Source organism: Equus przewalskii, chromosome 3 (assembly GCF_037783145.1).
Source record: "Equus przewalskii isolate Varuska chromosome 3, EquPr2, whole genome shotgun sequence".
NCBI lineage: Eukaryota > Metazoa > Chordata > Mammalia > Perissodactyla > Equidae > Equus > Equus przewalskii.
In genome coordinates this window covers 16667861-16690732 of record NC_091833.1, presented here as the reverse complement: position 1 = coordinate 16690732, position 22872 = coordinate 16667861, and positions in this window count along the sequence as shown.

The following is a 22872-nucleotide window of genomic DNA, read 5'->3' as shown; positions in this document are numbered from 1 at the left end:
ACACTGCAGAGTCACAGGAGGGGTACAGAACTGGGGCCCTTTTGCTAACAGTCCCCCCAGGGGCCAGCCCTCTTCTTGGCCCTGGACGGAGAAACTCACTCAGCCCTGAGTTTTCTGCTGCTCGTTGCTGTCCTCTCTGCCCAAAAGAGTCTGGCAGTGAGGGGTGAGGGCGGGATCCAGCTTTTAGGACCCTATACATCCAGAATGGACCTGTAATATGTCATTCCAAAAACATTTCATTCATCAAACACTTATTCCAGCGCCCAGCCCAAGGCCAGGCAGACCCACATGGGGAGGCAGGAGATCCTAGTGGTCAACAGCTTGAATTTTGGAGTCAGACAGGTCTGGCTTTGACTCTTATAGGCTTTGGGGCAAGTCACAGTCCTTTCCTGAGCCTGTTCCATTACCAATAAAACAGGGATAATAATGTCTGTCTTACAGGGAATCTGCAAGGCCTGAAGCAGATACTATACGTAAAGTGCTTAGCAGAGCACCTGGTCTGCGATGGAAGCCCACTAAATGGTAGCTACTATTATTAATAATAAATGTACACTGAGTGAATGCATAGATGAATGAAAGTCTGGGCAACCTTCAGCCAAATGTGCATAATTAATGCTTACTCTCTCCCCATCCTGGCCCAAATAAATACAGAGAGGATCTAAGGAAACCCATTAGCCTTGGCTTTCTTTCATAACAGGAAACCTCACAGCCCCGGCCAGGGGGATGGATTAATAACACCCCACTCCGCTTCTGGGCTCCGGAAGCAGGCGGCACCCCTCACTGTGCCCGCAAACGCCTCCTCCGATCGCCGCGTGCGCCCGGTGGAAAACCGAGGCGCACCTGCACCGGCGGCTGCCGAGAGGCATTTTCCCCTCGGTTGCCTGGACGATTTTGTCTCAACACCTGCAAACAGCCTTCTTTTCTGCCTCCTCTCCAAATCAAAGCGCGCCTTTGCGCCCCACGCCGCCGGCCTCCCGAGTGGAGAGCAAGGAGAAAGCCGAGCGTTAGACACTCAGCCCGGCCCTCTCGGAGGCTGGAGCTGTTTTTAGCTCTGCCTCTCCTGCAGGCGGGCCTGGCCTTGGGGTCTGGGCCCAGCCTGGTAAATTAATAACAGCCGAAGACTGTCAGGGCCCAGAGCGCGGGAGAGAGGAGGGACCGCTCCCTCTGTGCGCTTGTAACTTCTTCCTTTCTTCCCTCGTAAACAACAGTTTCCCCTTTCAATGCGCATTGCCCTTGTCTAGATGCTCTTTGTCAAATGACCCAGCGTAATTAACAACAATACACTCCCCCTCCGTATACTTTTAGTGGAAAATAAAGGCACATTTACTAATCTGAAACTGCACGCTGGCATGAGAACGAAGAGAATGCGCGTGGGTGCTGCAGGGTTTTGGAGCGCGGAGCAATGAAGCTTCCAGGTTTTCTTAAGCGGCATTTGGAAGTTGGAGCCGCTCCCGGAAGCCTGGGACGGGCGGGCTTTGGGGTGGCTGGCGTGCAGTGGGTAAGGTTTAGCTTTTGAAGCAAGAGGGTCAGTTTTTGGAGGCAAATGGGCTCCAGGCTGATACGATCTGTTGGCGAAAATAACTCTGGATTTGGGTCTAACAAGGACTATAAAAGAGAGGCTCCGAGACTTGTTTTCCAGCCTTGCGGGAGTCGGGCTGGTTTTAAATGAAGGGCAGATGGAGCCTGAGGCCCAAATCCGCCCCCACGTAGTCCGGCTGTAACCTTAGTAGAGGATAAAAAGGAAGTGAGGACTTTCATGCTAAGAAAGAAATGGCATGGCTTGCAGCTTCCCCGAGCCGAGCGGAGAGAGGGGTTGTGGGGCCCCACTGCAGAGGGTGGGATCTCCTCTCTCTGCAAGGGGCGCTGTGGAGAGGAGGGAGGTGGGGGCCCCCATCTGAGTCCAGGGCAGGGGCAGGGGGGAGGGGGGCCCCCAGCTGGTGCTGCGTCTTTTGTCCTCCATCAAGTGCCAAGTCAGCGCCCTGCCAGGCCAGTCCTCACCCCACAACTCCGGCGGTCCACGCAGGCTGCTTCGCGACTCCATGTGAAAGGGGACTGAAGCAGGACCCGCGGCTTTCCAAGGTCGCACGGCGCCTTACGTCTGGGAGGGGCTCGGCCCTTGTCCTGATGAGAAAAACAAAGCACGTACTCTGCAGCAGGAGCTCCTCACCGTGAGGCCCTCGCGGAGTGGGGGTTTATAGTTTGAGCTGCTCGAACCTTATCCACACCTGTGATCGTCCGAGCAGCTCACCTCACCTTTCTGCACCTTGGGTCCTCATGGGAGGCAAAAGCCAGACCAGACGTTGGGAGCAGGTGTGGGGCTGGGGGGTCCGTGAGCGGCTCTTGTACTGCTCAGGAACTTGAGTCCAGGCAGGGAAACTGAGGCAGGGCCCCAGCTGCAAAAATGGCATCACAAGCAGCTGGAGCAGGGAAGCCTGCCACCTGGGCCCAGGCTCAGCCCAGGGCTGTCCACTGGCTCCCCAGCGAGAAGGGTGCGGCTGGGAGGGAGGGGCTGGAGAGGCCTTCATGGGGGGGGGGGGCAGTGGGGGATGGGTTTCATCCTCTCTGGCTTCCATTCTTCCAACACTCCCCTCTCTCCTCTAACTGGTCTCATGGCGCCAGTCTTTTCCGGTTACAGTCTCTTTTCCAGGAGGCAGCCAGAGTGGTCTCCGTAAATCACAAATCTGAGCATGTCGCTCTCTCCCTTGAATCCCTCCCATGGCTCCCAGTTACTTCCGGGATAGGGTCCAAACTCCGCAATGTGTTGTACAAAGAATGCCAGTGCTCCCGTGCATTCTCCTCACTCCCCTTCCATCCTCGGGTCTGGCGTACATGGCGCGGGGGTCCCTGAATGGACTGCTCACTGTGCTGCATGTTTGCGTGTTGTTACACCCACTGTCAGTGCCCCACCCCGACTGATTCCCCCTATCTACCCCCAGGGCACCTACGTCTTTGATAGATCATTCTGTTTCTCAGATGAGTTCAGATCTCAAGAAACTTGGAGGCTCTGCCTGAGGGCTATCTCTGGTCTGAGGAGGATAGCCATGGGGCGTGGGGGGCGGGGAGAATGCCTCAGGAGTCACCTGCAATCCAGAGGAGCAGGAATTGGAGATTAAATATCCAGTTTGTAGGGGCCTCCATGGGACGGTTCTGAGGTCTGCTCACAGTCTCTCAGAGGGTTCCCACGGGGATTGCATCCCGGTTGCCTAGCCAGAGACCCCTTGTTAATGCGTTCATGCTTTCCTCTCTCCCCCGTTGTTATGGACTGAATGTATATGTCCCCACAAAATTCCTATGTTGAAACCCTACCCCCAATGTGTTGGGATTGGGGGGGTGCCTTTGGGAGGTGATTAGATGAGGTCATGAGGGTGGAGCCCGCACGAATGGGATTATGCCCTCATCAGAGTCCTGAGAGAGCTTGCTTCCTCCCTCTGCTCTGCCACCTGAGGAAACCACCAGAGGTTGGCAGTCTCCAACCTGGAGGGGGTTCTTCCAGAACGCAGCCATGCTGGCACCCCAGCCTCAGGCTTCCGGCCTCCAGAACTGCGAGAAATCGCTTTCTGTCGTTTGTAAGTTGCGTGGTCTGTGGTCACTGGTTGTAGCATCTGTCTGGCTTCCTGGGATCACCCCCCACTTGTTGCCTCACGCCCGAACTCTCATCTCAGGGTCTGCTTTCGGGGGAGCCCAAACCAGGATGCCTCTGCCCTTCCTCCTTCCTGGAGCGCTAACTCCCCTCTTTGTTGGTCCTCAGCTCGGCATCCCTGGGGGGCTTCCCTGAAGTTGGCTGCCTCGCTCTGGGCCCCCAGGCATTGGGCTCTGTCCTCTGGCTGACCTGCTGGTTGGCATGACCCGTCATCTCGTCTGTGTGGTCTGGGCTGGGGAGCCCTCAGCATCAGGGGTCGTGCACCTGTGTCCGTGTACCCAGGGCTGGCACAGTGCCTGGCGCATAGTAGGGATTCAACAGGTGTTCAGGGTGCCGACGTGATGAATACTTGCTAGTGGTAGCAGTCTGGGCTTGGAAACAGCAGCAAATAGTGTTTTCTTTGTTTTACAGCCCCTTCCTCTCTTGGCCAAAATATGTACAAGATTTTTTTAATAATCTCTTGCATTTGTGTAGTGTGAGGGCTTCTCAAAGCAGTTTTATGTGGGTCTCACCTAAGCTCTTCGATGAGAAGATAGCATTGCCCCATTTTACAGATGAGGCCACTGAGGCATGGAGGCTTGTTGGGCTGCCCAGGACAATAATCATAAAGATGGAGACTGATGTCTAGAGAGGTTAGGTAAATGGCCCAGAGGCACACAGCACAGAGCCAGCAGGAGAGAACTGGCTAGACCCCAGGCCTGTCTTTCTTCAGAATCCATATTCTCTCCCCTCACCAATTACATAGAGTGGGTGCCTGCTGCTGTCGGGCTCTGTGTGCAGGGCCCACCTCTCCACTCCTCGTTTTATTCTCACTACAATCCTCTGAGCTGGAGAGTCCAGTTTTTTTTTTCAGATGAGGAGACTGAGGTTCTGAGAGGTTCCAGGCACAGAGCCAAGCTCTGCCCCCAGGTCAGTTTGACTCAGCATCCGGTGCTCTTTCTCCACAGCCAGCCCATTCCTTTTTCCTAAACTTCCCTGTATTTTATGCCCCGAGGCAGATGGCACAGGGAGAGGATTTCTTCAGGAGCATATCTGGTGAAGATTAATGGCCGGCTTTGGGCGTTTGTGTCTGTGAGGCTCACGGTTCTGAGCGGAGATGCAGATGACGGGCTGGACCAGCGGTGCTGAGGCAGCTGTTTGCTGCTGGCTGGCGTCATAGGAATATTTATGCCTCGGATTTACGAGGGCTGTGTGAGCAGAGTGGGGAGGTGGCAGAGGAGGAAATTGCTTCCCTTGAGGCTAGGGGAGCATCTCTCCCTTCTCTTGCCAGCCTGCACCAGACCAGCCCTCGGGGTGTTCTAGAAACAGCTCCACATATCTTCCTTCTCTTTTGGAGAGGTGGGAGACGAGGAGGAGAAGGCCGGACAGTTGCCAAGTGGAGAAAGGCCTTTCATCATTTAAAGCTCAAATGGCTTCTGCCCTTCTCTTGTCCCGTCCCCACACCCCACATCCCATCAGTGGCCAAGGCATCAATTCTACCCCTTAAAAGAATCTGTCCACTGACTGCCTCCCACCTCACTCGCCTGGACGATCGGAGAAGCCTCCTCACTGTCTCTCTGCTTCACTCCTGTCCCAAACTGTCCTTCCCACACTGGCCCTGGAGAGACCTCTTTACAAACGCAAACCTGACCATGTCATCCTCCTGCTTAAACCCTTTAGTGAACTTTCTATAATAGTAGCGTCCACGTATGTACAGTCACGTGCTAGGAAACCGGCCGAAGAAGAGAGTCCTGGTGGACAGTGTCTGCCGATTGCCGTGGTGTAAAGATTCTTGCTCTTTCAAGCGATGATGTTCTGGCTGGCAGCCCTTGAAGAGTTAACCATGGCTCTCCTGGGGTGGCAGGAGGTGGCTCTGGCAGATCACCACATGGCACTGAGGAAGTGCTGGCACTGCTTGGAGAATTTTCTCTCTGTCCATGTCCTTTACCCACCTGGCATGCCCTCTCCTCTTGTCGTGTTTATCCAACTCTTCCCGCTCCCCAGTCCCACTTCTGGTCTCACTTGCTCCAGAATGCCTCCCCAGCTGACCCCGTTGCTCCAGGAGTGGGAAGGACTCCTGTCACCACCTAATCGCTCTCTCCTCCCAGCAGGATCCCAAATCCCTTCCCTGGGGAGGATGGTCCGGTTCAGAGGCCCAGCTGCTATTGGTGAATTCCAGGTGTAATTGACACTTGTCGATAATCAGGCTGTTCCACTGAGCGTTTGCTGAGCACCAACAGTGTCGACGGTCTCGGTGTAACCACTGGTGGGGGAAACAGAAGTGTCAGCCTTGAGCCCTGCCCTCAGGCAGCGGGGGCTGGCTTTGGGTTTCACGGGCGTCAGAAGATGGAAGCCACGGGGCAGCGGCTCCAGCATTTCATGGTGACGAGCAACTGGTGTTTCTCCTCTGCCTGAACCTCATGCTCCTTCCAGTTACGCTTTCCTTCTCGTCGCAGGGGCGGGAGCCATTCATCCTGATTAGCAGACGATGTGCCCATTAATGGGAAATCAAAAAGGACTGCAGGGGAATTTCAAGGTCAGGATGTGGACTTTCTTTTGAGACTTCGGTTCTGTAGAGAAGGAAATAGAGACCCATGGCCGCCTTTCTTGCCTGGTACCCAAAGGGGTGGGCTGTCCTCCCCAAGTCCTGCTGGGAACCTTCCATCCCCAGCCTAAACTGTCACCACCTCCTGCTTCCCACCTTGGAGCTGAGCTTGGTATTAAAGAACCCTTAACATTAAAACAAAAATGAAATATGTTTTTTTCCCCTAAGTGATTGGCAAAATCTAAATGACCAGTAAAACTCAGTGCTGTCAAGGATGCTGCAGAATGGCATTCTTTTTTTTTTTGCGCTTACTTTTTCTTTTGAGGAAGATTGGCCCTGAGCTAACATCTATTGCCAATCTTACTCTTCTTTTTCTTTTTCTTTCCTCCCCAAAGTCCCAATACATAGCTGTATATCCTTGTTGTAGGTCATTCCAGTTCTTCTATGTGGGATGCCGCCACAGCATGGCCTGGCAAGTGGTGCATATGTCCATGCCCAGGATCCAAACCTGGCAAACCCTGGGCTGCCAAAGCGGAGCACGTGAACTTAAGCACTTGGCCTCGGGACCAGCCCCTAAAGTGGCATTCTTGTATACTATCCATGAGAAAGTAAATTGGCCCAAAATTCTTTTTAGATAGTACTTTGACATGATCTAGATAACATAAAAATTTACATTCGAGGAATCTGTAAAATTTATGTAAATGCTAGCATGAGTGCATTAAAGATGTAGATATTATTATTTTTGGTAAGAGCAAAAACATTACAAATAACCTAAATATTTATCAATAGAAGATTGGTTGAATCCAGGGTGATATATCTATAGAATGCAACACAATTTTCCGTCGTGAAGAGTGCAGTAGATCTGTAGGTGATGATTTGGACGAGGGTCATGGTGCGTTGGTCAGTGGGGGATAAAGCAAGTTGCAGAGCGTTGCTGAGGTCCCACAGGAGTCGGGACCCTGCCTCCTGCTCCCAGCTGCCCTCAGTACCTGGGACAGAACCCGGCCCCAGGAAGTGCTCTGTAAATGTGGCTATTCCTGCTGTTGTCAGCAGACCATCAAGAAATGACGGATGAAGACTGCTTTGCAAAATCCTCTGTAGAAGCATAGAAAAAATTCGGAAGGAACCTCATGAAAACAGCTTCCCCCTCTTGGGAGTAGAATTGGCGGCAGGGGACAAGATGCTCACTTATATTCTGTACATTTCTATGTTTGAATTTGGGATGAGTTTGTATTATTTTTGCGATTAGAATAAAAACCCAAAGAATTGGAAGGACATCCCTTCACCATCTTTCCCCTACAGCCACACTCAGGCATCCGCTGGTCACACCTCCAACACACATCCTCGGGCCTCTGCAGGCCTCAGGCTAGTCCTGCTTCTGTTGCCTCCTGCCTGGTGACCTGTGGATGAGAAGAGCCTTTTCTCGTGGGGTGGCAGAGAGAGCCACCTGCAGGAACAAGAGTAATGTGCTCAGTGCTACTGTCAGCACATCGATGTGGCTGGTAACTGTTAGCTGCCTTCCACCGTCCTGTGGAGTTTCATTCACTGACTCTCCAACTTACCTTTTTCTGCCCCAGAGCCTTTGCTTGAGTTCATCACAGAATCATTAGTTCCTGAAACTTGAGCACCATTGAAACTCTGAGGAGGATCCTGCCGAACTCTGTTGTTTTGTGGAAACCAGAGCTCAGGGAGGTTAAGTGACTTGCCCAAAGTCACACAGCTTCCATGTGTACTGAGCTCAAAACCACGTGCTTTCATTACACTGCACTACCTGGTAGGGACTTAGTGCTTGCCTTCCCAAGTGGCCTCCTAGAGGCTGAGATGCCTTACCCCAAAGGGCAGGAGTCTCTGGTGGGGGCTTTTAACAGTCTTTCAGAGGCCACTCTGTCTAAGGCCCACTCCCTCTGGCCCTGAGAAAGGAAGGAGGTGGCTAGAGAAGTGCACCTGCATTTACGTGGACTCAGAGACTCTCCCCCACTGGCTGGTCCTCTCCAGTCACACCCACCTGGGCTGACCGCCCACCAGGAGCTCTTCCTTGGTTACCACGAGCCTCAGAGCAGCCAGGTCTGGGTTCACAACCCTGTTCTACTTAGCGGCGGGCCTTGGGTCAATCAGTCGCAAAAGGAGGCAGGGAGACCTCTCTGTGAGGAGCAGGTTGAGAATTAGGTAAGCTGGCAGTTACGCACCCGCCCCGTGTGGGGTCTGGTGTGGTTGGATGACAGACAAATCTGAATTTGTTTGACTAAAGAAAGGCACTTTCTTCCCGGGCCCTGAGGCCACCTGCTACATATGATGGGGCTCTGTGGCTGGGGGAGAAGACAAGAAGGCAATGTTTCTGACTGCTGTCTCAGAGTCAGTATGGTTGCCTGTGGACCATTCTGGAGGCCCCTAAGTGTACCTGGGAGCAGGGTAGTAGAGCGATGAACTGTGTGGTTCTTAGAAGCCTTCGAGTCCTGGGTTTGAGCCCCAGATTCACCATTTAATCAGCTCTATGACCTTGGGCAAGTCCCTTGAATTCATGAGCCCCATTTTCTCATCTTTAAATTCTGGCTAATACTAGCATCTACCTTGTTCGGAATATTAAGTTAAATAAAGGATATAAAGCACTTAGCCCAAAAACCAGTAAATGTCGGCTTCTTTTAACATTTTGTCATTGGCATTGTTTCTACTCTGTGGTCCTTCATGCTGTTCACCAAATATTTTGTTTGCCTTGGGCTCATGGTAAGATTGCACTTCTCTGACCATTGGAGTTGGCTGTGGCCTTGGACTTGCTGGGGCCAAGGAAAGGTAAGGAGAAGTGTGTGTGTCACTGGGGGCAGAAGTTCTGATTTGCTGTCTTCCCTTCTCCTGCTGTTGGAACTGTGGTGAGTAGAAACTCTGCCCTGAACATAGAGTGCAAGGGACAAATACGCCCTTTGTGGGGTAAGCCACTGAGAGAGGGGCTCAGTTGTCACAGCAGCTTAACTTGGCTTCTCCTGACTGATACACGTGGGCTGACCCCTGCGTGGCAAGACCATGGGGGATAAGTGGCCTTCTGCTTTGTCACGGGAAGAGAGAAAAGAGAGTGGCCGCAGAGTTCATGCAGGCCCCCACCCAGGAAGTTTTGGTCCAGTGGAGTGATTCAAGCTGGCAGGCCTGGCGCCCTCCTCCCCATGACTGGAAGCCTTGGGATGTGCGTGGGAGGCTGCACAGATTGGGGACCAGATGGCGGCTGTGCGTTCCCTCTTTGGAACCAACTGGTCTCTGCCTGAACTTCCCCCATCCTTTTCTCTGCAAAGAGCGGGCTGTCCATGCTTCTTGCAGCGTGAACTTCCAAGTGACATCCAGGGATCACCGTTCATGAGGATTTTAAACCGCACTCCTTCGAGGCAGGCCTGGCGAAATTTCACTTGTGCTTGCTCCCTGCCAAACCCACCAGCGGGCTTCCTGGGCAGGGCCACCCGAGAGGGGCCCTGGACTGAAATACGATCCCCAGGGGACCCTCTGGATCCCTGGGCAGGGATCGTGGAAGACAGTTGAAAAGCCCAGGTCCTCTGGGTGAGCTAATGTTTTGACCGATGTGCATTTCTATTAAAGTGTAAATGATGGATATAAGGTTCTTCGACCCCAGGCCATTTCGGTGGAGGTGAGCAACAAGATACAAACGCCTGAAAGCCCAGAGATGGAGCCGAAAGGGGTAGAAAGGGACACGGAAAGAGAAAATTGGCGGCTGGAGGGGGCAGCAAGTCAAACTTCCCCTGGGAGATGGTGCAGGGAGCCTGAGTCCTTGGCTACTGTGTGATCTTTGGGGAAAAAGGTGGATCGAAGCCAAGAGGGCACAGTTGGCTCTGTCATGAGATATGGGAATGCCTGTGCTGGGTCCTACATGGGACACTCAGAATGCACCCCCCTCCCTGATCCGAATGCCTTATACTGTGCCCCCTATGGCATATTATCAATGATACCAAGAACCGTCTTTTCTATGTCTTACTGCAGGGATAAAACTGAATTGAGCTCAGTTCAACAAGCATTTACTGATGCCTACGAAGCCCAGTATCTGCATGCCCTAGGCTGGGCGTTGGAGACAGAGAGACGAGAAAAGGATGCTGCTGGTGGTAACTCTTGAGACACCACAGGGAGAGCTTGGGCTTAGAAATCAGGGGGTTAGGTCTGGGAAAGTAGCTTCCTTTCTCTGAGAGTCAGGTTCCATATATAACTGAGGGAGAGGCCAGTGACATTTTCTCTGACACGTTCTGAGGGGACTCAGTGAAAGGGGGTGTGTGAAAGCCAATTGCAAATGGCAAAGCTCTACCCAAGCGTGAGGTGTTGTAATTGTTGTTGACTCCAATGGTGTCCACTTGGTGGTCGTCCCTGATTGTGTCCGTGTGTCCCCGTGACAGCTTGCTGGGGTTTTCCATGGGCTGACTTGATCAGAGACATTCCACTGGACTTGGTTTGTCTCGGGGGCCTGGGCAGCTCTCCACACCCATTTCCTGGGAAGAGAGAGGCTGTCACTTCCGTCCAGCAGTGGGTTCTCAGCCCGGAGCCAGCCCCCTGCATCCCCGTTCTGAGGAAGGAGTGGAACTGTATCCTGCTCCAAGAAACGCTAACCGGCTAGCGGCTGCGTGCTGGAGAATTGCCTTCCGTGTTGAAACAGCAGAGATCCAGAGGGAGGCTGGGGGGATGCATTTTAACCTCCATGAGGGAGGAAGTTCAAATGGTCGATACCGGGGAACCTGGGTGTCTCCCTTGAGAATCGGGAAAGTATTTTTATTTTTAAAATCTCACTGACTTTTATCATTTCTGAGCACAGATGGCCCTAATTGAGCTTCCTGATGACTTCTTCTTTGAGTTTTTTTATTTTTAAATTTTTAAAAATAAAATTGTTATGTTCTTAGCTTCAAAGATGACCTGATGAGTTCCCAACCATGAGCTTCCTGGCAGAGTGGGGAGCCTCCCCCTGGGGTGTCTAGCGTTCAGGCCGGCCGACACAGGGCTCTCTCTGGGAAGATGGAGAGGCAGCAAGCTTGGTTGCAGAGTACAAACCACAGGAGCCAGTTACTTTCATGCAAAACACATTAATTGGGGCCGACTTAGAGTTAGGGGTGGTGCTAGGTAATGGGGGGAACAAAGTCACGGCTGTTAGATATCAGCAAAGAGATGGGGGAGGAAGCACATAGCACTCAATGGATGGAGGTGTAGAGGAAAGGTCCCCACACCTGTTTGGGGCGTGGCTGTCAAGGAGGGGCATCTGAGCAGATCTATCAAAACGGTTTGGAGTCCTGAGGAGTACAAAGGACTTGTGGACATTTCAGCAGAGGGGCAGTGTGATTGAAGACTGAGAGGCCTGAACTCGGTAAGAAGTTCCAGTGTGTAGCGAGGATGCTGGTGCAAAGGGGTGTGCGGGAGACTGAGGAAGGGGGTTGGGACCAGACTGGGAAAGGTCTGAAACACCAAGGAGGAGGCCGATATTGTCAAGTCTGTGTTTTAAAGATCTTCTGTTTGCACACCCCTTGTGATGGGAAGCTCACTACCTCTGGGGCAGCCCATCCCACCTTCAGCTGTAACCCATAAAAAGTCCTTTCTGAGAGCAAGCCAGTGCCTGCCGTTGGCCTTGGAGGTGCCTGAAGGATGAACCTCTGCCATGCTTGGTCCTTCCATCCTCATTTTTGTCCTGATAGAGTGATGGACATTTGTTTTTCAGACCAGCATGATACTTTCCTCTTACCATGACCATTACAAAGATTAGGCGTGTGCCCAGAACCTCTGGAGTTTTCCATTAATGACCCAGGTTGGCCTACCATAGGGAACATCATCCGGATTCATGTCTGCAGTTTGCCTAGTGTCCAAGAGCTTGGGGCTCAGGGTTCAACAGTCCTGATTTTGGATCCCATCCCAGCCACTTTGTAGCTTCCTGACCTTGAGCAAGTGGATTTCCTCTCCAAGTTCAGCTTCCTCAGCCTGCCACAGGGGGTTACTGCAAATGCAGCTAACACGCACTCATCACTCCACTCTGGTTAAGAGGCCTCTCTCTTCCCGGGCAGTTGAGGTAGAGTTCTGGAAGGTTCTTGGGCCATGCTGTCACTGAGACGACTCGAGAGCCCCTGACCCCTTTTCAATCACCTTACTCCCCTAGGAACCGAATCCATGTATTTTGACTAAAACGAGATGCTTGAGGAAGACTTGCTCCTGTTTCTGTGAACACATCTGCTTAAGGGCTGCTCTCCGGGTTCAGTTTCTGTGGATTTGGGATCCGTGTGCAAAATGCATTTTGTAGGCTGCTTGGCCAGTTCATAGACAAAGATTTGGGTAGTGTATCCTCTCTCTTGCCTCTCTAGGGTCTCTGGGAGGCCCTGGGATTTGCTTGCCCTGAGCCTTTGGCTCTGAGATTCTCTACATCTTGAAGGTTTCCTGGGGTCAGCCTGCCTGGCTATGGGCCTGACCAGGAACCTGGAGCTGCCCAGCATCAGAGAAGGGAGGCTCTGCGGGGATTACCCAGTTCACACCCCTCCTGCCACAGACCAGGAGATGGAGGCCTAGAGAGCAGGGTGGGAGACCTGTCTAAAGTCACAGGGCGAATTGGTGGCAGAGATGGGTTGGAACCTGCCTTCCCAGGGCTCCATGTCCTGCTCTCAGCTGGGGCCCGGGGGTCCAGTGAAGTATCCTGAGTGTGGCAGGCACTGTTCATCAGGGCTGCGCTCATTCTTCAGGCCTGCATGACCTTCTCTAGGTCACAACCCCTATCACTGGCCCCATTCAACACTTAGCCTTCTTAACACCCAGGCTGACTGACTTGCCAACACCCAGCAACTCAAAGATAATCAGACATTTCCTGAACCCCAGTCTTTCTCCTGGTTCCTGGCTGAGGGGGCGGTGGTGCCGTGGGAAGGCTCGGGAACCCTCTGAGGAAGCAGCGGCTTCCAGCAGCTGTGGATTCGGGGAACTGGAACTATGACTTCCTCCCTGTCTCCACTAACAACCTGGCCGCACCCCGGGCCTTGGGAGCACTAGCCTGCGAGTCAGTTTCATCATTTTCCTAAGAGTGAAATGATAGTCCGTGTATTTGTTTTCTTGTCGCTACCATGACAAATTACCACAAACTCAGTGGCCTAAAATAATACAGATTTATTCCCAATTCCGGAAGTCAGAGGCCCACAGAGAGTCTTGTGGGGTTAAAATCGTGGTGTTGGCAGGGCTGCTTCTTTCTGACGGCTCTGGGAGAGAAGCCACCTCTTCGCCTTTATACCTGCCAGGGACCGCCTGTATTCTTTGGCTCGTGGCCCCTTTCTTCATCTTCAAAGCCAACAGCTTAGCACCGTCTTTCTCCGAGTCTGCTTCTGTCATCTCACAGCCTTGTTTTCTATGTCAAATATCTCTCTGCTTCTCTCCACAGTCCGGTGTCGCTTAACGACGGGGATACATGCTGAGAAACACATTGTTAGGCGATTTTGTCATTGTGTGAACATTGCAGAGTGCACTTACACAAACCTAGATGGTGTAGCCTACTGCACACCTAGGCTATATGGTGCTAATCTTATGGGACCCCACCATATATGTGGTCCATTGTTGACCAAAACGTCATTACACAGCACATGGCTATATAAAGCTATTTGTGATCACATCTTGAAGTCATCTGGATAATCCAGGATAATCTCCCCATCTCAAGGTCCTTAATTTAATCACTCCTGCAAAGTCCCTTTTGCCACGTGAGGTGACAGTCACCACTTCCAGAAACTAGGATGTGGACATCCTTGGAGACCATCCTTCAGTCTGCCACAGTCAGTTAATGTCATGCCATTTTACAGACTCAGAACCTGAGGCCTGGAGGGTTTACAGGAAATTGAGGTCTGATGCCTGCCCTCTAATCCTAGGATCAGGGCTTTTTGAGGTCCTTCCAAGATCTGTGGGCTGGTCTTTGAAAGGGAATAATCTGACATTTTCTCACATCGGTTGGTCATTTTCTGGGGGTGGGGTTGTTTCTTCATTGTTCCTTTGAAATCTCAGACAAGCTCCCTCTGTTTTCCTCCTCAGTTATCTGAAGCTGGTAACACCTCCCTGCTGACCTTGCTGGGTTTTCCGGAAGATGCACTAATGAGCATCGAAGGTTCTGGTGCACTTCTCAGATGGTCGGGCAATGCAGCTGTGCTTCCTTCCTCCATAGTAGATGTCACTGGGGCTCTACCCTGCCCCCCTGCTGAGGAGCAGGTGCACCCACCTCCCAGCTGCCGTGAGTGTGGGATGCTAATGACCCACAGCTGCCCCCTTCTCTGCAGACTTGCCTTCAGCCAAATAGGGGCTGCCCAAAGCACAGGTGCCCTGGAATGCTCCCTCTCCCTGCCCCCCACTGCCCACTCCATTGACTAAGAGTGGCATGCAGGGCTGGTCTCCTTCTGCTGGGTGGAACCAACTTTTAGTGCAATTCCTGCTCCAGAGCTCCCCATGGGATCAGGCTAGTCTTCGCTTGAAGTCAATCCATCCTTCTTAGTTCCTCCCCGTCCCCATCCTGCTTTCTCACTCCCCCCATCCTGGGAACCTCCCTCACGGACTCAGTGGCCCCAAATCGTGCCACAGACTGCATCTAGGGAACCTACCCTAAGTCCTTTTCTCCTCTGCCTTTTAGTGTTTTCTTCTTTCCTTTCTTTCTTGCTAGGAAATCAGGAGAGCATCATGTCATGGAAACCAAGTCAGGAGAGTTTCAATAGGCAGAGGGACCAGCAGCATCGGACGAGGAAAGCCGTCACCAAATCAGGACTAAAGAGTCCTCATTGGCCTTGGCATTTAGAGGGTTTACTGGTGCCCTCCTGTCTAAGGAATATCAAGGTACAGTTAAACTTCACCTTCCTTCTTTATTGCTGGGTCTGTAAATCTTATAAAAACAATCTTTAATGGTAGGAAAATGCCAGGCAAGTCAAGTCTCCTGTCTTAGCCTGAGTTTTCTCACCTGCAGATGAGCTGGATGATCTATCCCAAATTCTATGGTTCTAAGAACGTATCCTGTGTGACCTTCTCAAATAAGAAGGGTCCCAATTCCCAAGCTTTCGATATGTGTCCTCGTGCGGGGCTGGGCAGAGGATGTGAGGTATCTCTTTCAACCCTCACAACCACCTTGTGAGATAGGAGGTATCTCATCCCCTTGTCATTGTGTCTCCAATTTGTCCATGTGCCTGTAGCAGCTGGATCTTACGTTAGCATGAGGGAAGCCATCTTAGGGAAAGGAAGCAATACTGTAACTATGACCTTGACTCGCCAGTCTCTTTGAGTATATTCTAGCCTGCGCGTAGCCTAGATGGTGAAGGACCTCTTGCTTTTGCAATATATATGATCTGCCAGTTCTATGACTCTTGCTTACGTATCTATCCCAGCTGCGATAAGACGATAACTTTGTTCTGAGTTCCCCAGGAACATGATGACCTCTAGAAAGAAAAACTCTGTGTTGGTACCCATCATGAATGACAGAAGAAGCAGAAAATGAGGCACCTTGAAGTCCGTCACACCAGATGGTCAACATTCCTAAACCCCCCTCCCTTGCCCATTTCCCCTCTGTAACTGCCTCAAGATTCTGTCTAATTTTAAGATGATCCTTTAGGACACTAATCTGCCATCTTTTGATTCTGCTAGCTAATCATATAAACTTTGCTTTCTCAACCACTGACTTATTTGCAATTGATTGGCACTCGATTGTGGCAAGCAGAACAAGCCCCTTTTTGCTTGGTTACGTGCCGAGGCCTCCTGGGTTTATATCTCCAGCCTGCACCATTCCCCTTGAACCAACTGGCTTCATCCTCTGTTTCTTCTAACTGCAAAACCCCCATGTTAGTCAGCTCAGGCTTCCATAGCAAAATACTGTAAACTGATGTACTATATACTGCTTAAACAGTAGTACAGTCATGTACCACGTAAGGTCAACGATGGACTGCATGTATGTCGGTGGTCCCATAAGACCAATGCCCTATAGCCTGGGTGTGTACTGGGCTATACCATCTAGGTTTGTGTAAGTACACTCTATGATGTTCTCAAAATGCTGAAATCGCCTAACGACGCATTTCTTAGAACATATGCCTATCATTAATGATGCATGAGTGTAATTTATTCTCACAGTTCTGGAGGCTGGAAGCCTGAGATCGGGGTACCAGCATGATCAGGTTCTGGTGAAGGTTCTCTTCCTGGCTTACAGATCTCCTTGCTGTGTCCTCACCTGGTGGGGACAGACAGAGAGAGGATGCAAGCTCTTTGGTGTCGCTTCTTATAAGGATACTAATCCCATCTTGAGGGCCCCACCCTCGTGACCTCATAAACCTAATTACCTCTCAAAGGGCTGAGCCCCAAATACCGTTACACTAGGGTTGGGGCTTCAACATATGAATTTTGGGGGACACAATTCAGTGCATAGCAACCCCTGACCAAGGATGCATTAAATAATCACAATGGGACTCAATCCAGCATGGGCACTCTGGTAGGTATCATAGAACGTGCCTCAAAGTTATTCCCAACAAAGGGTGAGGGAGCTGGGATATTTATCCACCAACTCATGTCAGCCATGTGTTAAGAGCTGCTTCCCGGAGGTACGAACTCCCTGGCACTCTGGGCTGCCCATGTGAGCCGAGTGCGGTCCAGTGACCAGGAGGGGCCCTCAGGCGGAGTTGCAGGTGCTTATAGTTGGGGCTGTTGGGTCTGCATGCTCAGGCGAGGTTAGTGCTGAGGGAATGGGCAGGGGGCCCATGGGGTCTGCCAGCGGTCTGAGGGATGCACCCTAGGGCGTGCCAGCTTTCAATCTGAGCTGTGGCAGAAGGTCTGTGGTAACTTCAGGGGGGAAGTTTCAGCGGAGCCGTGGGTGTGAAGCGCCTGTGGAGCGGGTTGCTAATAAATGGGCCATGAAGGAGCAGAACTGGAGTGAGGATGCCTCCCGAGTGAAGGAGATGGAGAGTGGGGGTCAAGAGAGAGTTTTCTCACTGCAAGATGCAAGACTCAGGTGCTTGGTTTGGGGATGATGGGAATGATGGGGGTGAGGGAGTGGTGGGTGATGCAGGATGGATGCTCCAGGGAGGGAAGGCTGGACATGTGAGGATTTGAAGATGGATCCGAGGCCAGAGGGAGCAAAGTCCAGACACACGTGGAGTGACTGATCTGTGGTAGGGAGAGAGCCTCTTGTGAGCTGTGAGAGGAGGGAGGAAGGGAGAGTGGGACCTGCGGAAGGTGGATCTGGTAAGGAGCAAAAAAGGATTGATGCCTTCTACCTTTTCAGGGAAATATAGGCAAGATCAAGACACAGGAGTGAAGGGGGGCGTTGGTATGGTGACTGCATTCCTTTGTTTCTTTGGAGTGGAGTGGGCAAGAATGGTTTATTTCTATTTATATAGAAGTACTTTTCATAGCTACCAAAATGATTGCATTTTCTTTCACTGAAAATAAATACTTCCATGCACTTAGTCAGTTTCTCATGGTCTTTGAAATTACTTGTTGGTTTCGCTCATCAGCATTGTGCGCACACCAAATGTAACGTATACTAGTATTTCTGAAGGGCAATGTGAAATTGTTAGTAAAATTAACAATGCTCGTTGATTCTGACCCAACAATTTCATATTTGACAACTTTCATGTTTAAAAGGCCAAAGGAGAATATATTAAAGACAGATTAAGAACTAGGGAAAAAGGAGAGGATATTTTAGGTGGTAGGAAGGGAGGAACAGCTAATATTTATTGAGTGCTTGCTCTGATCCAGGACCTGTCTGTTAAGGTTTTTTTAGTCATTTATGTCCACAGTTCTAAGAAGGAGGTATTATTATTATTCTGCTTTTAAAAATGAGGAATTGAAAGCACAGCAAGGCATTATTAAGTAAATTGCCACAAGTTATACGACCAAGTAACAGAACTAGAAGTAAGTTCTCCTAGTTTCATGCTTACATCCTCCGCTCATATCTTCACTTAGCCGTATCATCTGACACTCAGCTCTATATAGTTTCTTTCTTTCTTTTTAATTTATTTTCCCCCAGCTTTATTGAGATGTAATTGACCTAAAGCACTGTGTAAATTTAAGGTGTACAATGTGATGATTGATACGTGTATATGGTGCAAAATGTTAGTTAATACCTCCATCACTTCACATAATTACTGTTTCTTTTCTGTGATGAGAACACATAAGATCCACTCTTTTAGCAACTTGCAAGTGTACAATACAGTATTATTAACGATCATCAGCATGCTGTACATTAGATCCCCAGGCCTTATCTTATAACTGGAAGTTTGTACCCTTTAACCAGCATCTCCCCAATCCCCCTGCCCACCCCACCACCAGAGACCCTGGCAACCACCATTCTGTTCTCTGTTGCTATGAGTGTGGCTTTTTCAGGTCCCATATGTGAGTGAGATCATGCCATATCTTTCTTTCTTTGTCTGACTTATTTCAGCATCACCCCATTTCCTTGGTCCTGGTGCACGATCAAAGCTCAAACCCAGAAGACCGGCACCAGTGCAAAGAACTCTGGTGGGGCTGGTATATTTCCTTGCAAATTCCACAGCAAATAAAGAAATCCCATTTCCCACCAACAGGTAATTACATGTTTATGGAGCTGATCACCAAATTACAATGATGAAAGAGAGAATTCTTCAGAGTTTAGGAAGTGACTTATTATGATAAATATCTGCTCTTTTTCTCTCCTTCAGTCTTATTGGAAAAAAAAAAAAAGGCAAGACAAGTTTATGTATCATATAATGTTCTTCATTTGCTCCTCTGCTGTGGTTTTCAAAAATGGCATTCTGAACAAGCGTATTCAGTTTGAAGTCCTTTTGTACTCAAATGATGGGTACAGGAACAAATAAAATTACATATTTTTGTTGTTTTTGATATAAGATGGACACTCAGGCTGTCCAAAATGACGAGAGACAACTTTATTTTCCGGATGAGAAATAAAGATGCCCAAACAGTCTGACAGTTCACATTATGAGTAGCAGTTAGCCACTGTGACACTAAATTTGGAGCAGGATTATAACTTTTTAGAGTTCCCAACTTATCTTCTGTGCCTGCCATCATGTGTACTTCTCCATAGTTTATGGTTTTAATATTATTCTGCAGGTTCGTCCAAATCACATTACAATGAAATCCCTCTCAGAGAAGATGCAGCTCAGTAATAAACAGTGTTTGCATTAAACTTACTGATGGCTTCCTTGGGCTGAAACCCAGCGCTTAGACCTCTTGCATTTCGTTACGTGGGGATAGAGAGAGGCCAATCAATTTGGTCACAAAAAACACTTTGTGACTTTGCACACTCTGTCCTTGTAAATCAAGGAGACATCAGAATTTCGTGCACTCTATTCTGGAAGAATAGATCAACAACCACATCAAAGATTTCGGTCCAGAGGGACATAGAGATGTGTTATCCATGACCACATCCGTGATCACACGTGTGAACGTCTGGTCCACAATTGCTGATGATTTTCATTGCACATGTGGGACTGGATTCTCAAAGAGTTCCTAGGAATTCTGCACAGTTTATTTAGGGTGTTAAACCCCAGGATGATAAATTAGGGCCAGAAGGTGAGCAAACCTGCATGTGGAGTAGCAGTGTGCTTTGGTGGAAAGGACCTAGTGGCCAAGAGCGGAGGATCTCCTGTCCCAGCCCTGACATTGATTCCTCTGGGGACTGAGGCAATTTCCTTCTCTGGAAAAGGAGAAAATGAAGGGTTAAGATGGGAGTAGTCCCAAGGTTCCTCCCAGCTCCGATATGCTACCATTCTACACCCTTGGGTCTGATCTCTGCTCCTTCTTGCCATCAGCTTTATCATCCGGCAATCTTTAGATGTGATAGAATCTTTTAGGGGTGTCTTAATGGAAAACCCATTAGCACGTTTTAGTGAGGCCCCCAGACGAGGCAGAGGGAGTTGGGACAGAGAGAAATGGGAGCCCTGCTAGGTGGTTAATTATAATTGGTGGTTCAGGTTGAAGGGGGGCCCTTTCTTTTAAAGACAAGTTATTTGTAATGGAAAAACATACAGGTCAGCTTTTAGGCAGATCCCATCAGTGGCTAAATATGTGGAGGGATAGGGGGAAGGTGATGGGGGGGGGGCGCGTCCTTCTACTCCTTAAGGGCCGCTGCTTTCTTGAATCACACCGTGGTAATGTTATGTTAATGTGGAGCAAGCAGTTGTCAAGAAATTATTAAAAATTCGCAATGGGCTACAAAAAGCACGGTGACAGATTGGTGCCCAGGATGCTGGGGGGAAGAATAATTTACAGCCTCCAGGTGAAATCTCAGGCTGTTTGTTCCTCGTTTCTGGAAGCATAACACAACATTTGCAGCATGTGTTGGATAAATTAACCTCTTGTTAATTTTGGAAGCTGCCGTCAGCCCCTCCGTCTTCCTTTCTCAGCTTCAGCAACGAGGCAGACTGGAGGAGTGGGGAGCACATTGTCCCAGCATACGAGTTCCCTCCTGGGTCCCCAGAGGGATCCTGCAGTATTGCCTTCTGGCCTGGAAGCCCCAGGATGGCAGGGACTGTCTGCTTTATATTGCTGGTGCCTGGCACGTAGTAGGTCCTCAATAAATACTTGTTACATGCGCAGTTCCTGGGAGCAACATTGGCCTGAGAGGCAGACCAGACTGGGAGGAGATGAGGGCGTGCAGGACTGGGGGTTTGTTATCTCCGTTTCCCTTACAGTAGACTTCCTTCTAGAAGCAGAGGAGAGTGGAGCCCATCTTTGGAGCTTGGCTTCTTCCTCTCCCCCATCATCTGCTCTGGCTGTTGGTGGTCAGCCAGCCGAGGAGCTAGAGAAAGCCACAGGATCAGCAGAAATGCACTTTTCCTACTGGTCCTGCACGGAGGGAATTCAACGGCAAGCGTGACTCTCCCTTGGGCATCGCCAAACCAGCTCCTGGAATGGACTTCATCAAGGCCAACCTGAGGGACCTTGCAGGGACAGGAACCGCCACGCCCTGCCCTTGGCCATCGTTTCCCAGAGGAAGACACAGCACGTCTGCCGCTCTCTCGTTTGGATGAAAAGTAACTTGTGTTGCTCTGCTCACATCCTCATACGGACATTATTCAGCTTTTACTAATTGGCTTTACAATTTTCTCAGTAGTTAATATTCATCTGTCAAAGATGGAAGCATAAATAAATAACTTCAGCTCGAGCACACCTTCTTATTAGGCCATACATCATGTTAGAAAGTTCGCATTCTTTAACCAGGAAGATGAAATTAGAAACATCTTGAAAAAGCCTTCTTGTTATCAATCATGTCATCTTGAACATGTTTCGAAGCTTGCTGCTGGCATCAAGAATAGATGTTTTATTCAAAAGAATGTATTTAAAGAAAATGACAGCACTTTTCGATTTCAGCTTTTTAAAAACAGGAAATCTTTCAAGGCCTCCTGACGATGAGCATTGCAGCATCTTGGAAGATGCGTGAAGTGGCTCTAGCCTTCTCTGCAGGCATTCCTAAAGGTGGGAAATTTTCTGACCCTTTAGAAAGGGGATGGGACAGAAAGACAAAGAAGCTGATCATGATTTGGCAGAATGTCCTGTGTCCTGTGTGGCTTTGAGAAAGTCGCTTGCCCTCTCTGGGCTTTAGTCTATTCATTCATAAAGAGAAGAGGTCGCATGTGATTAGTGTCTTAGTCAGCTTGGACTGGGGGCTGGAAGTCCAAAATCCGGCATCTGATGAGGGCCCTCTTCTTGGTTTGCACGTGGCTTGTTGAATCTTGTGGAATCCTCACATGGTGGAAAGCAGGGCAAAATCCCATGTTTCCTCCTCTTTCTATAAGGGCATTAACCCCATTGTGAGGGCCCCACCCGCATGACCTCATCTAACCCTATTACCTCCCAAAGGCCCAACCTCCAGATACCATCACGTCGGGGGTGAGGATTTTCCTGCCCCTGGCTCACGGCCTGCTCTTCCCAGGATGGGGAACACAGGTTAGACAATCCCCAATGCCCCTGCAGCTGCGACCTACTCGACTCCAGGACAGATGAGTTGAGGGGTTCACGTGCCTTCATCCATCCAGCCCCTTCCTTCCAGGAGGGCTCAGGGTCACCCCCACGCCCAGCCGCGCCCACATCAAATTCCACAGCACAGTGTGTGTAGTAAGGTAGTCCCTGAACCAGGAGAGCAGGATGCTTGCCCCATCTCTACCCCATGGCCCTTTACGGCCTGTGGTAAGTCACTTCCCCTCCCTGGGCCTCACTCTCTCATCCATAAGACAAGGCAGTTGGATGGGCTGATGGCCAAGAGCCAAGATTTAGTGATCCCCTTGGGGTTAAAAGATACTTAAGGCCTGGGTGTATTTCTGCAAAGAAAATAAAACCTGGTCTGTTTCCCCAAAGCCCAGGTCCTAGGCGGCAGCATTTTCCGTATCGCAAAGACAGTTTCAAGTCTGTTTGTCCGTCAAATGACTCCAGAAGACATAGGGACTCACTCCATCGGGTTCAGGCCTCTGGTCAGCAACAGAGGTCATTCTCGGGGGGAGAACACTCAAAGCTTCCTCACCCCATGAATGAATACCAGAGTCTATGAATTCCACTGAATTAGCATTCAATGATTCCTGGAATGTTGGACCCAGAACAGACGTCAAACATGCTCTAGCCCAACTTCCTCATTTGACAGTTGAGAAGATAGAGAAGATGGATTCCTGAGAAAGAGGAATTCTCTGGCTTCAGGTCACACCCCAGGTGGCGGCAGCTGGGACTCAAGGCCGAGGCCCCGCGCTCCCTCTCCAGGGCCCTCTCAGCCGCCCTAAAT